The sequence below is a fragment of the Chiloscyllium plagiosum genome, chromosome 19 (assembly GCF_004010195.1).
Source record: "Chiloscyllium plagiosum isolate BGI_BamShark_2017 chromosome 19, ASM401019v2, whole genome shotgun sequence".
Classification (NCBI taxonomy): domain Eukaryota; kingdom Metazoa; phylum Chordata; class Chondrichthyes; order Orectolobiformes; family Hemiscylliidae; genus Chiloscyllium; species Chiloscyllium plagiosum.
In genome coordinates this window covers 5,914,476-5,931,002 of record NC_057728.1, presented here as the reverse complement: position 1 = coordinate 5,931,002, position 16,527 = coordinate 5,914,476, and the positions used below count along the sequence as shown (strand labels likewise).

Genomic DNA, 16,527 nt, shown 5'->3' with positions numbered 1-16,527 from the left:
CCTGTGAACATCTGCCTCCAATCAGCTTTTGAAAGTTCTTGCCTAATACTGTCAAAGTGGCCTTTCTCCAATTTAGACCTTCATCTTTTAGATCTGGTCTATCCTTTTCCATCACTATTTTAAATCTAATAGAATTATGGTCGCTGGCCCCAGAGTGCTCCCCCACTGACACCTCAGTCACCTGCCCTGCTTTATTTCCCAAGAGTAGGTCAAGTTTTGCACCTTCTCTAGTAGGTACATCCACATACTGAATCAGAAAATTGTCTTGTACACACTTAAGAAATTCCTCTCCATCTAAACCTTTAACACTATGGCAGTCCCAGTCAATGTTTGGAAAGTTAAAATCCCTTACCATAACCACCCTATTATTCTTACAGATAGCTGAGATCTCCTTACAAGTTTGTTTCTCAATTTCCCTCTGCTGTGTATAATACAATCCCAATAAGGTGATCATCCCTTTCTTATTTCTCAGTTCCACCCAAATAGCTTCACTTTTTAAAAATAAAACCTTAAGTTATCTCAGGACTGTGACTTGAAAGAAGTTCTGGGATTTACATATTAATGAATTGAAAACTGCAACCCATTCTAAAAGGTGAAAGCCTTAACAGCAATCTCGGTTTGTTCAATATATTCCATCAGTGTATGACACGATGATCGCTTGCTGTAAATTCTATGTGCTATGTTCCTACTCCACTAGTTACCTGATGAAGGACCAGTGCTCTGAAAGCTAGTGCTTCCAAATAAACCTGTTGGACTATAACCTGGTGTGTAACTTTTAACTTTGTCCACCCCAGTCCAACACCGGCACCTCCACATCATGGCCAAACCTGATATGCTGAGTTGATCACTTCTCTATAATTGATCTTTCCCTGTTGACCTAGAGAAAGGCAATAAAATCAGTCACGGCTCTTGATCACTACCCAGGGATCTCAACATGTATGGACCTGATACACAGGACAGAAATGACTGACTGGAGTTCAATGTTCACTGCAGAGTGGTAGACTGTGGGTTCCTCTCTGGGCCAGACTAACAATCAATATTCAATAGGCTTACAGGAGATCTCCTATGCAGAGGCAGGATAGAAACCTGGGCAGTAATTATTTTTAACCAACAGAGCTCACAGTACCGGATCCAAAACACACCCTGAAAATTATGGTTTGGTGCTTTGCAGTGCATTTACAGTCATCTGAACAGTATATGAAACATCATATTCTGAGTTGCACATGGATGTGAGTGTGGGGGGGGGGGGGGGGGGGGGGTGTATGTGTGTGTGCCTGAGAGAGCGTGTGTGTAAGATAAGGTCTGCATGAGTGTGTATGTAAGAGCTGAAAATGTGTTGCTAGAGAAGCGCAGCAGGTCAGGCAGCATCCAGGGAACAGGAGAATCGACGTTTCAGGGGGAAGGGATGTGTATGTAAGAGAGAGAGAGAGTGTGTATATGTGTGTGTGTGAATGAGAGAGAGAGAGAGTATATGTGTGTGTGTGTGTGTGTGAGTGAGTGAGTGAGTGAGAGAGAGAGAGAGAGAGAGATTGTGTAGTGTAGTGTAGTGGGGTCACCTGTAACTTGAAAGGTCTCATGAACTCACTCACGCCCACAGCCTATCCAAATTGAGGATCTCACAGTGGGGGAGGCAAACCTAGACATATGTGTTTGTCTGTGGCCATCATCCATTTCTGAAGGATTAATTATATGGCTTTATTTAAAATGAAATTTTGCAACCCAAGCAGGAACATTTAATTTAATCAGCTTGGAAGTGAGAATGTGTTCCCTCTGCAAGTCTTAATGACCTCAGATAAAATTTGACGTTTGTGGGTCACTTACGAAGCATTCCTCCTGTTGTGTTACATTTTAACTCAGTACCCTCATAGGTCAAAGCATACCCTCAAGGTCAGAGCTACCTTATCTAGAGCAGACTTGCTTTCTTTTGGACTTATAGATAAGTGTTTGACGGATGAAGACAAAAAGTGGTAGAGAAACTCAGCAGGTCTGGTTGTATTTGGAAGGAGAAACAAAGTTAATATTTTGAGTGCAATGTGACTCCTATAGCTCAACAGTGGTATTGTTGCTTCTAAATCAGAAGGTGGTGGATTCAAGACCCACTCCAGAGACTTCAGCACAAATCTTGGCTGACAGTCCAGTGCAACAGTGAGGAAGGGCTGCACAACCTTTCAGATGAAACAGGGAACCACAGACAGCTCTCATTTGCAGGTAGATGATGCTGCAACATGGTTTTTAATGGAATAGAGCACTTCTCTCTTTTGTGCCCTGGCTGACATTCAGCCCTCACCCAACATCGCTAAAACAGATTTAGCAGATCATTATCACATTGTTGTTCAGGAGAACATGGTGCACACAATGATTGGTTACATTTCCTGAATTACACCAGTGACTGCATTTCATAACAAAACTTAATTGACTGTCAAACACATTGAGGAGAAAGTGAGGTCTGCAGATGCTGGAGATCAGAGCTGAAAATGTGTTGCTGGAAAAGCGCAGCAGGTCAGGCAGCATCCCTGTTCCCTGGATGCTGCCTGACCTGCTGCGCTTTTCCAGCAACACATTTTCAGCTGTCAAACACATTGGGATAGCTGAGGTCAGGAAATGCTCAAGTTGCAGTTTGATTTTCTGTGAAGTTTTACAGAACGTTAATGCTTGTCCACAGAAATGAAGGCCAGTTGACTTCCCATCTTACCTGTGATCACTGCCTCTGTACTGACTGGGACGAGGCTGACAGTGTGGACAGTGCCGGGGCTCACAATGCTGTAGTAGCTCAGACTGCAGCCCCTCCGAGCACTCACACTCCCAAGAGGGGCCCAGGAGATCACAGCACTGGTGGTGGAGATGGAGGTCAAACTCAGAGCTTCTGGAATCATTTTCAAAGAGAAAAACATTAAATTAAAGACACATTGACCTCAAGAGTATTATGAAATCAGTGAAGGAAAGACAATTTTTACTGATGAGTGTAAGGTAAAATTGTTATTCGCTAGATCACCTTTAAGACGATTAAGAAGGAAACTGAAGTGAATTTGAAATTTAATTCAGCCCTTTCTTGAAGGTCTAACTTTCAGGCCTCTTTCCACGGCCTCACAAGAGCAGCTATCCTTCTTGTGGAATCTTTTTTCACTCACAGGCCATGGGCATCACTGGCAAGGCCAGCATTTCTTGCCCACCCCTCACTGTCCTTGCTTTCTTGAACCACTGCAGTCCAATGTGCTGTTGACAGACATACAATGCTGTTTGGAAGGGAATTCCAGGATTTTGACCCAGGGACTGCAAAGGATCAATGATGTATTTCCAAGTCAGGATTGCGAGTGGCTTGGAGGGGAACTTGTAGGTGGTCATGTTCCCATATATGTGCTGCCCTTATCTTCCTTGATGAAAATGGTCATGGGTTTGGAAGGTGCTGTCTAAGGAGCCTTAGTGAATTTCTGCAGTGCATCTAGTAGATAGTACACACTGTACTGGTGTGCATTGTTGTGGAGGCAGATGTTTGTGGATGTGATGCCAATCGAGTGAGCTGCTTCCTCCTGGATGATGTCAAGCTTCTTGAGTTTTGTTGGATTGCATCCACCCAAGTGGGGAATATTCTATCACACTCCTGACTTGTGCCTTGTAGATGGAGGACAGGGTTTGGAGAGTCAGAACGTGAGCTACTTGTTGCAGGGTTCTTACTGTTTGATCTGCTCTTGTGGCCAGTGTATTTAATAGCTAATCCAATCCAGGTTTTGGTTAATAGTAACTCCTAGAATGTGATTAGTGGGTTTGGAGGGAATCAGTGATGGTGAGGCCATTGAATGTCAAGTGATGATGGTTAGATTTTCTCTTGGGGAGATGGTCATTGCTTAGTACTTCTGTGGCATAATGATCTCACTGTATTTGGACATGGACTGTGGGACAGTTTAGATGGTTATACTCTGCAGGTGAGGTGTAGGAGACACAGATAGAGAGACAGACTGACAGAGAGAGAGAGAGAGAGACAGAGAGAGAGAAGACAGAGAGAGTGACAGTGAGGGAGAGACAGAGCGAGAGACAGAGCTAGAGAAAGAGCTAGAGAAAGAGAGAGAGACAGAGAAAGAAAGACTCGGTGAGTTGAAGAAAGGATGCCCATAGGTTAAGGCACATTGTAAGTAATAGTGGCAGACTTTCAAAAAACAAGAGCTGATTACTCAATTCCCACTTCCCAATTCCATCCTGGATTAGCAATGAATCCCCAAAACCTAAAAGGGCATCTGAACCATCAAAGCATTATTGAAGAGGAATGACGATTGTCCAAGTGACTTCGAAAATTGCAGGTCTACTCCATTATAATGTGAGTTGGCACTATCCAAATGTTGAATGTGCAGTAAGTTACAAAGTGTCACACCAAATATTATTTCCAAGGTCTGGAATTATCTAAGAGTTCAACAATGAGTGTAGGTCATTGAAAGAAAAAAAAGAGATTGAGAGCTCTACAAGGACCTGAACCAAGATTGTGGAAGGAGAAATGGTGTTAGCAAATGCCCAAGGGAGAGAAGGGATAAAATTCAAGATAGTTGATAATCAACAGAGATCATATTTGGAATATGCTTCAGAAGGTACTGTACAAAAAACAGGAAAAATCTTACTTATAATTATAAAGACAACAGTCAGTCATATATTTCCATGAATCAGACATTGAGTCAGAATAAAGAATGAAGCAGAAATTACCAATCTCAATGAAGACCATCTAAATCAACATAAAGAAGGTTATATGGAGAATACTGATTGTCCAAGTGTGGCCAGAACACAATCAGAGGAAGTTGTGTGTGGAAGTAGTAGGAACTTGGCATACTGCTGCATGATGGGATACTTGACCAAGGTAACAGGTGACTTGGCTCTCAGGCTTGCAGCAATAGTGGAAGAATACTGGTGGATATAAAGGCTGAGGTTGTGTATTTATAGTTTGATGATATATAGGCAGTATATCTTAAGCTCGTTAGTTTCTCTGTCCTTAAGCAACATCAGGAACAAAGAGAGTAGCTGCACTGTGCCCATCTTTATCTTGAATTATTGTTTTCAACATTACTTGAGTGCAGAATGTGATCTAAGTCAAAACAAGTGAAGTTGTTTGTATCATTGTATAAATGTAGGCTGACTGTTCAGCTCGGGAGAGTGCTGTGGGGACAGTGAAGACTGTGGCAGCGTCGCCGAGAATTCACAAAAAATAAAGCTTCTTGAAACAAGACTTGAAGTTTCAGACTAAGAACTTCCTCCACATGGTGAATCCTTCGGACAGATTAACATATTACTCCATTAAAGAAAGTGAGGAGGCAGAACTCGAGTACTCTCAACATGAGTATGAAAGAAATCCAAGATTTGGGGCTAGGTATAGTATTGGAGTTTATGTCTGGGTCTGTGTGAATAGAGAGGAGAAAGCGAGGTCTGTAGATTCTGGAGATCAGAGTCGAGAATGTGTCGCTGGAAAAGTACAGCAGGTCAGGCAGCATCCGAGGAGCCCTACATCAGGAATTCTGCTTCCTGCGCCAATTCTCCTGCTCCTTGGATGCTGCCTGACCTGTTGTGCTTTTCCAGCACCACACTCTCCACTCTGTGTGAATAGAACCTCCCACAATGATGAGCTATTAGAATATATAACTGAGATACTTGAAGGGAGCATGAAAAACGCTTCAGCGCTGTCACACTTAGCTATGTGAAGTTGTATATAGTTCATTAATATGTAATAAACCAGTTGCTCAACATACCAAGGGCTCTAATCAAGGTGAAGTTAGGTGAACCAACTTACAATGAATATTTTCTGATTTGACTCTTGAGCAGCCTGAATTGAATTTTAAGTTGATAGTCCCTTGTACCTTTATTATTGCTTAATCTCTCATACTCAAGGGAATACCTCATTAGATTAGATTAGATTACTTACAGGCCCAACAAGTCTACACCGACCCGCCGAAGCGCAACCCACGCAGACACATTCCCCTACATTTACCCCTTCACCTAACACTATGGGCAATTTGGCATGGCCAGTTCACCTAACCTGCACATTTTTTTTGGACAGTGGGAGGAAGCCCACGCAGACACGGGGAGAATGTGCAAACTCCACACAGACAGTCGCCGGAGGCGGGAATTGAACCCGGGTCTCTGGCACTGTGAGGCAACAGTGCTAACCACTGAGCCACCATGCCACCCACCGTACCTTTTTGCAATCTCCTGGTTTCAAGCTCAGTTTGTGCAACCTAGCATTATAACTTAATGGTCAAAACGCAACCTTAGTGTCTGTTACATAACTCTCTACATTTTGTACTCTGGTCTCCTTAAGATAAAGGTTAATATTAGATGTGTTGTGATGCATTTTGCAGCTGACCACTATCAGTGATTTGGTACCTCAACCTTCGTCATGCTGCTTAGTTCCTAGATTTCCACAAGTTAATTTTCTTAAAGAATTTGCTGCACTCAGTCAAAGTGCCTTTGTGTTGTGACTCTATATCACAGTCTGTGCTCTACCAATCTATTTAATGGCCTGAGGGGAGCTTCTACAAAGTTTTTATTGCCCTTTTTCCAAAATGAATCTCAAAGTACTTAACAGTGATTATGTGCCCTTTCATTCTGTAGCATAAAGATTTCTCTCAACCAGAAATGAAATGGCTGTAGCCCAGGGTGGCTAGAGACAGATGGGTGAAAATACTTGTTTGACCTGGTCACTTGGTTTAAAGTTTAACGACAGATTTTCCCTTTGAGAGGAATGACTAAATATCTCAGAATCAGAGCCTTCCTTGGAATAAGCTTTATACGGTTCCACTATTTTAGGAATCATCACGTTATGGACGTTATTCAATTTGTTTTTGACACTGATAACTCCACATCATCCCCATTTCTCACCAAATTTCTAACAATCAGTGGTTAGAATTGGTACAGAAAACACTGTTTTATCAATGAGCTGATTCCACATCACTATGACCTTGTGTGACATCAGTGGGAATTATTCTGTCTGTGAAGATCATTAGTATTGGTATTGACTAGTTCAGCAACCAGGAGTCCACTCATTCCTCTCAGCATCTTCAATCTTGAGGCAAAGGTTCCTTCAGTCTCCTCCCCCGTGTCATCTAAGTATTGAAGAGCATCCAAAGGAGATTGCTCTGACAAAACAGCTGCCCCTTGACTCTATTAACTGCCAGTCCTGAAGACAACTGTTACTGAGCTATGTTGTACAGTCCAATTCTGCTTTCCATCGAATACTGGCCTAAATTATGGTGAGTTGTTTGACAATCCACAGTTTATGAAATATTGAAGGAGAGGTTTGGAAAAAAAAATACTCACCAGAGTAGGTCCTGAAGGTAAAAGGCTGAGTGGTCACCAGGCCATCAGAGGAGGTGTTTACCTGGATCACAGTGGTACACAGTGATAGGGAGCCCAGACCTGGAATTTCAGTCACATTAGTCACCGAAGCTATATACAAAACATGCGAAAAGTAACTTCCATTAATACCCCTCGGAGTCTCTCATGTATCTAAGTGATGGAATCCACTTCAAAGGAGGGTTGAGCCAGATTTGGAAGATCCAATGATCAAACCCTGCTCGTCTGGATTAGTTTATATCCTGTTAAACCTGAGCCCATTGTAAACTCTACTGCCACATCCAAACACTCCCATTCACATTTCACCCCCGTAACTGTTGATCTATCTAGTAATTATTCAATTTTAAAATTCTTGCCCTTGTTTGTAATGCCTCTTTGGTCTTGCCATACCTCTATCTCCAAATTCGTCTCCTGCCCACAACTTTGAGATAACAAGCAAAAGAAAAAGCAGGCCCTTCAGCCTGCCAAGCCAGATCCAGATCCTCTATCTAAACCTGTTGCCTATTTTCCAAGGATCTGTTTCCCTCTGCTCCCTGCCATTCATGTATCTGTCTAGATACATCTTAAATGACGCTATCGTGCCCGCCTCACCACCTCTGCTGGCAATGTGTTTCAGGCACCCACCATCCTCTGTGTAAAGACCTTTCCATGCATATCTCCCTTCAACATTTCCCCTCTCATCTTGAACTTGTGACCCCTAGTAATTGAGTCCTCCACTCTGGGGGAAAAAGCTTCTTGCTATCCACCCTGTCTATACATCCCATGATTTTGTAGACCTCAATCAGGTTCCCCTCAACCTCCGTCTTTCTAATGAAAATAATCCTAATCTACTCAACATCTCTTCATAGCTAGTGCCCCCCATACTGGACAACATCCTGATGAACCTCGTCTGCACCTTCTCCAAAGCATCCACATCCTTTTGGTAATGTGGTGACAAGAACTGTACGCAGTATTCCAAATGTGGCAGAACCAATGTCCTACACAACTTTAACATGACCTGTCAACTCTTGTGCTCAATACTCTGTCTGATGAGGGAAAGCATGCCATATGCCTTCTTGGCCACTCTATCGACCTGCGATGCTACCTTCAGGGAACAATGGACCTGAACACCCAGATCTCTCTGTGCATCAAAACATCCATGCTCCTCCACATCTGGCCTCTTGAGTATTTTCAATTTTAATTGCCCCATCTTTGGTGGCTGTGCTGTCAGCTGCCCAGGCTTCAGCATTAGGACCTCCTTGCTGTGACTCCTAGGGTGTCCCTGCTCCTTTAAACACCCCGTAGTTACACCTCTTTGACTAACATACTTCATTTTACCACTTGTCTTAACATTGTCTTCTCTGTCTTAGTGTCAAAGTTTCTTTGCTAACACTCTAGGGAAACACTTGGACATTTTACTGTTATCAGTGCCACATAAACATTTTATCATCTTACAAATGCAATAGAAGTTTTTTGTTGAGTTAGCCAATCTCAGTGCAAATTTGTGAACGCCATCCTGATTCCATTGAGATGGTTGTCAAATATCTCAAGGTTAGGATTTGCCTCAGCTTACTGAAATGTTAAATGACTGTAGCCAGTGGAATAATACTCTGGACAGAGGTCTCAAATGACAAAGAAACCAGACCTCGGTACCTTAGGACACTGTTCAGTGCATGTCACTGAAGTAGGTGTACAATACCCATGACTTCCTGCTGTAGTCCTCTCAGGTTCTGTAAACTGGATTTGAAGTTTCAGCTAAAGTTCTGTACTTCCTCCCAACTCAGTGCCCCCATCCCTGTTTCCAGTCTGCATGAAGACCGATGGGTCATGTTCATCAGTACTGGCTCACATGAACAGAACCCATGTAAACTTTGCAAAATGCACTATCTGCACTCAGGGTCAATGGACACAGTCTGGATACTGGAAGCAGATGGGAGTCTGACCCCAGTAAAAGTTTTGGAATTGAAAGAAGTAGAAAAAAGGCAAAACTTGGAAAATTACAACTTATAATCACATTATTAACAATGATAATAGCAGGATTCGTAGACCAGGTTATTGCTGCTTCTTTGTTGAAAGAGGTTTAAGGATAGAGAAGACACGGTGAGATCAGAAATACATACCAGTTAAAACTAAACTGGTGGTGTTTCCAGGTTGGTGAGTTTGTAGCTGGATGATCCCGTTGGTGTGGTTTGTGCAGTTTGTGTTAACTTGGTAGTTGAGAATCTCAGTCCCGGGTATTGGGACAACCGCCCATCTCAGTGTGACATTGGGTCCTGTGACACTGGCTGTTACAGCTTGTACCATGTTCCTGAGCTCTAGGGAAGAAGTGGAGAGGTAGACAGCTTGTTAATATTCAATCATTACTGCAAAGGAAGAGTGCGCACAGCTAGAACAGAGATTGATCATGAGTGATTAATGTACTGATAGTATCACAAGAGAACAGGGTGTTTTTGGAATTAGCAAGATCTCCTTGATAAGTTCCTCAGACACAAATAATGTAACTTGCAGCTAGCATACAGGTGCTAGTGAGCTGAGATTTAAAATATAACATGTTTCTTTAATATTGACCAAAAAAAACAAGACTTCTGGATTGTTCTGCTGGATTGTGGGCAGCACGGTGGCACAGTGGTTAGCACTGCTGCCTCACAGCGCCAGAGAGCCGGGTTCATTTCCCGCCTCAGGGACTGACTGTGTGGAGTTTGCACATTCTCCCCGTGTCTGTGTGGGTTTCCTCCGGGTGTTCCGGTTTCCTCCTACAGTCCAAAGATGTGCAGGTCAGGTGAATTGGCCATGCTAAATTGTCCGTAGTGTTAGGTAAGGAGTAAATGTAGGGGTATGGGGGGGTTGAGCTTCGGCGGGTCGATGTGGACTTGTTGGGCCGAAGGGCCTGTTTCCACACTGTAAGTAATCTATCTATAGAGAGGATCCTTTATAAATCTATCATGCATATTGAATTCTGTAACATGGATTCAAGCATTGAGTCTTGAACCATGAGTAGGCAGTTCAGTGACATTGAGTGGTCAATTCTTTAAGTGGACTTGAACCCTTGACCTCCTGATTCAGAGCTCAATGAGCTAGTGACTGAGCCAAGCTCCCACACCAGGATCCAGGCTCCATGCAAACTCCAGGGTTCAGCTGCAGCTCCATCAGGCTCCAAACACAAACCGGGACAGTATAAAAACTGGCTTCAGTGGAGAGAAATGCATGTGGTGGGACTGCCTTACCGTAACACCTGGGACCTGATCTCCTCCAGCCTGGTTTGCAGCTACATATCAGGGACTCGGCGCTGTCTCTGTAACAAACTGCATTGATGTCACAACTCAGGTTCAGGCACAGACGGGGCACTGCAAAACCAAGGGCACACCGGAATATTAATGTGTTCACACAGTGCAAGGGTGAGTTAGAGAAAGTCTGGGCAAGACTTTCCCTTCCCCCTTCCATTACAAACACAAATTCATTTAAGGAAAACTCCACATTGTCAAAATCCATGATGGAGACAATCCTGACTTTTCGCCACTGATATAAAACAGACTCGATCGTTTCAGTCAATGAGAGAATACTTCTCATTTTCAACGTACAATGGACAGTTGATTGGACATCACTCAAGGTCAGTATGCCACTCCACAGCTTTCAGTAAGATATGCGGCTGTATGAAGACTTCAGCTATTTGGGGCTTTGTGGAAGTAGAACAGTAGTTATCCGAGCAAATGGTTCAAGTCTCAGGGAAGTTATCTTTGTGTGATCCCTCAACCCCTCCCTCACATCCATTAGGTGCAGGGTTCTATAGTGATGCTGCAATGTAACATTAGGATCCAGTTAATGAAATAAAACACAAACACAGGAGACTGGCTCCTTATCTCTGTGTTTTATGGGAATACGGTTTCTTAACCCAAAGACTTGTGGACTTGTGGATCTATATCTTTGTGAATATACAATGTTGCTGTTGCAGAAATGTCACACTGTCTAAATGCCCAGCAAAGTGGGCTACTTAGACAAGAGAGAGACCTGTTTTCCCAAACACCAGTTTTCACTGTCTTTCCTCACTGTATCATTGAAATGTACTGCGCGGGAAGGAAGAATTCACCCCACTGTGTTATTTGCTTAACATAATCTGAGGCATTATGGGTCAGTCTCTCTGTGTTCACTGAATATTCTAGGCACAACATTCAACTGATGTTTATGTTCTTTATATGGGACATGACATTTCAATGCAATCTAATCAGTTTCAAATTGCTTATTTCATAGATTTGCTCTGAAGTGAAGTCCTGATTCGCAGTTTACGTTTGATAAGAGTTGGAGAGGACTAGATTTGGGCTTGGTGATTATGAGCAAATAATTAAACAAAACTCACCCATTTCATAGTAAATTTTGAAACTTGTGTTCGGCACGTTGGGGCCAGAGTAGAAATGGACCCAGGAGTCTGTGCAATTGGAGAGGTGAAAGGTCGTGATGTTCAAGTTTTTCTCGGTCAGTGTGAACTGTTTCTGTCGATCGGGATCTGTTCCACATCCAAAGGAGATGTAATCCTCCTGGGACTCCACAGAGAGTGACTCCACCCGGAATCGGATTCCTGTGTGGAACAACAATACAGGCATTAGTTAATGGAAGTTACAGTTCTGTATCGTGTTCATGGTGTGCACTAATTACTTCAAACATAGATAAGGATAGTATGAATAATCCTGATGCCCTTATGCTGTTAGAGACACGTATGACTCAGTGGCATCTGTCCTACTTCTGAGTCATAACTGAGATGGATTCCAGCCCTATTTCAGATACAAGCACAGAATCTAGACTGCGATTCAATAACAACTTATGTCAACATAACCAATAAAAAACACAGGACACCAATCTCCATAAACGAGATAGAAAATCAGACACTGTAAAATATCCTCAGGCACTACTTCAAAGAAATACAGGGTGATCTCCATGGTGTCCAAGCGAATACTTCTGCATTGTTAAAACTTGACTAGAAGTTGAACTTGTTTGTCTTGGACTAATCAGAACTGGCAGGCAAGGGGCAGACTTAAAATAATGACAGCATGTTATACAGCTTGAGATGAGGGTACTTCTCTGACCAATCACCTTCATCCCCACCCCCATTCACCCATTGTACTCTTTGCTACCTTCCTTCAGTCTCTATTCCTGATGAAGGGCTTTTGCCCGAAACGTCGATTTTCCTGCTCCTCGGATGCTGCCTGACCTGCTGTGCTTTTCCAGCACCACTCTAATCTAGACTCTACTGATTGGTTGGGCCATCATTGTCATGGAGATGCAGCAAGAACAGCTGACTGTCAATCTGAAATCCTGAGACAAAGTAGGCAGAGTCTGATTGGTCAAGGAATTTCCATGGGGATGCAGCAGAGTTGGCAGTCTCCAGGATGCCTTGGTTTGAAAAAAGGTGCAATGTTTGTATAAATTCAATTTGCCTTCATAAAACAGGGTCCTGTGTATTTACATATGCAACTTCTAGCATACAGAAATGCTTCATCAGGCCAGACTGATGATCCTAAACTCCAGTGTAACTCCTCACCCAGAGTGGATTAATTAATAAGTAATTTCCAACAACAAAATCACAGGTAAAGCAAAACTTCTTTTTAGCAATGGTTAAGTTGTGCGCTACCGAGCATCTAATATTAATGCCTCAATCAAGGTGAATAATGTACAGGCAATCTAATTATTATTCAATTGCTTTTGGAAAGCCTGTCTGTCACACCTCCAACATTTACAACGTTTGTTGATCACTTTCAGGGACTGGTGAGGAACTCCACAGAATTCCTTTCACTCCCAACCCGAGGGATTTACTTTAACCTGGTCTGGCCTTTTCTGGGTTGTGTTGTTTGGGATCTTGGTGAGTCATGGTTGCTGATTTGTAATGGGATTAACAAGCACAGTCCGGAAGAGGAAGAGACATACCAGACTTGAGATATTAACTTTGTTTTTCTTTCCAGACTTGCTGAGTTTCTCCAGCCTTGTTTGCATTTGGATAGCCTGGTTAGAATGGAATCCCCCTCTGCCTGTCTTTTCATTCATTCCTATGTAACTAACCACCTGTTATGTTCACAGGCTGTGCAAATACCTTCACCAAAGACAAACATTTAGAACTAATCTCTGTTGTGATACAGAGAAAGGTGGCAGCCAGTCTGCGCACAGAAGGTCCCACAACTATCAATGATGAAAATTGGCATATAATCAGGTTTTGGCAATGATATCCCTGGTCAGTGTTGATCGCTCATAGTGAGGACATTATGAAGGCAAATATTTGCTTTGGAAACAAAAATAGAAATTGCTGGAAAAGCTCAGCAGGTCTGGCAGCACCTGTGGAGAGAAATCAGAGTTATTGTTTTGAGTCCAGTGACCATTTGTCAGAATCCACTTTGGAACTGAAGTCATGTGTGAAACAGGCATGTCCCAACGCTGAAGACTGTTACATCGGAGACCTGTCCACCTTGTGCACCATGGGAGCTTTTGTGTTCACCTCTGTCAAAGTAAAGCTGGTAGGTATCCCCTGGTATCCTGGGCTCAACACATATCACTCAAACAAATTATCAAGTAAATCACCTCACTGCTGATTATGGAGCCTTGCTATGTTCCATTTCCTACTGTGCGACAGTGTCTGCAGTATACCATCAGCTGTAAAGCACTCGGCATGTACTCAGATCATGACAGGTGCTATGCAAATGTACATTCCTGCCAGTCTCTCTTTCATGCCAGGTTGTTAAGGAGCTGTGCGGACAGTACTAAAACTTTGCAAAATCATTGCATCTCATGCGATCAGTTGCAGAGATTGAAACAATTTAAAAGTTCTTTTCTTTCTCTGCATGGGGTTCACTGGCCTACTGCACTGACAGGAACTGCAGCCATGCTTCCATCACATGGACAATCCTCATTGGCTGAAATACCCCCAGGAGACCAGCAACATTATGGTGATGATCCTAGCCATGGACAAATGGCTGGGTCAGATGAAGTTCCCATTCCTCGCCAATCCAACATCTCATTCTTATCGGGTTTACATTCTGGTGAGCAAACTGTCCCACGTTTAAAGATTTGCACCTTCAGCATTCCTGTGACCAAGACAGAAAGAATCATAGGGAAGTGGGGAGCTTTCTTCTCCCATATCCTTCAAGCTGGACTGAGAAAGGAGCAGTAGAGTACTATCAATGCCCAGGATGTAGTGTCGCCTGCATGCTCAAAATTGTGAACAACAGTTTGAGCTGATTCTGGAAAGCAGACAGGTCTGGGAGCCCCTGCGGCCACTGATCACTGACTCCCACAAAGGCTCATGTGATCAATAATAGGAGGAACTGCACAAGGCAAAAGGTCATGTGCTTAAACCTTCCAAAATGTGCTCCAGACTGAATGGCAAATCTGGCTACCAAAGAGTCTGCTTTCTGGACAGTGAATTGTGCAGCAGTTTAATTTCACCTTTAGGAATGGAGTTGCCATTTACCTGTGTACCGCTGAGTGGTGTTAGACAACTGGGCCATGTTGAAGAACCAGTACATGTCTGCGCTGTTCTGGTACAGACTCGGGAAGTTATTGGACGTGATAAAGCCTGATACACAGGGGCAGGGATGCCCTGATACAGCCGGCTGGTTCGCTGTTCCCGGGATAATTTCTGGTGGGCAAAAACAACCTAGAAACAGAGAAGGAAAACAAGAAATGGTTTATCACAAGTTTGTTCTAGTTGTTTGCTCCTATGTTCTACCATAATGTTTTACAATTCAGCAATTCAACAAGTCCCCACGTGCAGATGACAAACAGAGAAAAGAAACAGGAAATCAGGTTGTAGTTCATCTGGTTTAATGCACAAAACTAACATTCCTCACGACCCTCCAGCTCCTCAGATCTGTCGGGCTGAGTCTTATGGTAATTTGACAAGGCGTTATTTTGATCCCCCACTCACTTGTCTGTGACTCCCTTAATTATATCACTCACTGTAGCAGGAAAACCATTCCTGCTGAAATATCCTGAAATGAACACAATATTTCCAAGGCCACTTCAGACCTGGCACTGCCCTGCACGGTGTGTGACATTTACCCCAGACGGGGTTGACATGGGGCAATTTATGTCCTGCTTTGCAGACAGGGAACTGGAGGTCCTAGTGGATGAGGTGGTACTGAGTGGAAGGGGTTTGCATCCACCTCCCTGCCCAACATCAACACAACACCAGACCCTGCCAGTCTGGTCTAAAGTTACCATCAAGTCAGTGCAGTCTCAGCTGCCCTAGGATGTAGGAAAGATGCCAATGACCCTTTTCTGTTCCATCAGAGTATATATCACCATATCCTCTCTGCTAACTCAGACTCTGCTACTGAACCCTCCTCCCACTAAGGTTCAGTCCCTACCATTCTCACAACTGCTCACACCCACTACAATGCCCCGCACTGTTAACGTTGCATGGCCTTGTACCCACTCTCACAGGACACTTCAACATCTTTAGACCACCAGACCCCAGCACTGACAGCTGTGCCATTCGCTATCATCTCACTCAATCATAGGATCCCTACAGTGTGGAAAGAGGCCATTCAGCCCATTGAGTCTGCACCAACTCTCTGAAGAGCATCCCATTCAGACCCTGTAACCCGCATTTCCCATGGCCAATCCACCTAACCTGCACATCAAAGATTACTATGGGCAATTTAGCATGACCAATCCATCAAACCTGCACACCTTTAGACTGTGGGAGGAAACCGGAGCACCCGGAGGAAACCCACACAGACACGGGGAAAATGTACAAGTTCCACACGGACAGTTGCCTGAGGGTGGCATCGAACCTGGGTCCCTGGCGCTGTGAGGTAGCAGTGCTAACCACTGAGCCATCTCATGCTTTTCCTTTTTTCTGAGCTCAGGAAGACAATAGCCCTTAATTGGACAGAACAGCCAAGTCGAGTTGCCCAAAATTTGGCTCCTCATCATCTCCGAGGAGACACCAATCCTGTACCTGGGGACCCCCTGATTGGAGGCCGTGTCACTCGAGACACTACTCCCCACTGACCTGAAGACATGGCTATTTGGTTGAAACATGTGCAGTGTCTTTCCTGTGCCAGCTGATGACGCCCGATGCAGGTACAGCGCTGATCTGACATGGTCATGCAGCAATATTGCCAGCTGCGTGACTGGTAGATCCTGACAACCACGATGAGCTGCCCGGCTTCGCGTCCGTGTTAAGTGGCGAGGCAGGGCAGATTTGCTGTGTGCATCCGGGTCGGCACAAGGTGAGTGAGC

The 16,527-nt window shown here is 43.8% G+C and overlaps 1 protein-coding gene and 2 long non-coding RNA genes across 3 annotated transcripts in view; all 3 read right to left on the bottom strand.

Annotated features, from left to right (window-relative positions):
• The window catches only part of LOC122559484, an 11,806-nt gene extending 8,968 nt beyond the window's left edge, over positions 1-2,838 (bottom strand). The window contains exon 1 of the long non-coding RNA XR_006314434.1: positions 2,693-2,838. This is a non-coding gene — a long non-coding RNA (uncharacterized LOC122559484). The remainder of the gene's footprint in view (positions 1-2,692) is intronic.
• LOC122559483 overlaps positions 1-16,527 on the bottom strand; it is a 203,261-nt gene that overhangs the window by 147,711 nt on the left and 39,023 nt on the right. The window lies entirely within an intron of this gene.
• LOC122559485 overlaps positions 1-16,527 on the bottom strand; it is an 89,426-nt gene that overhangs the window by 53,700 nt on the left and 19,199 nt on the right. The window lies entirely within an intron of this gene.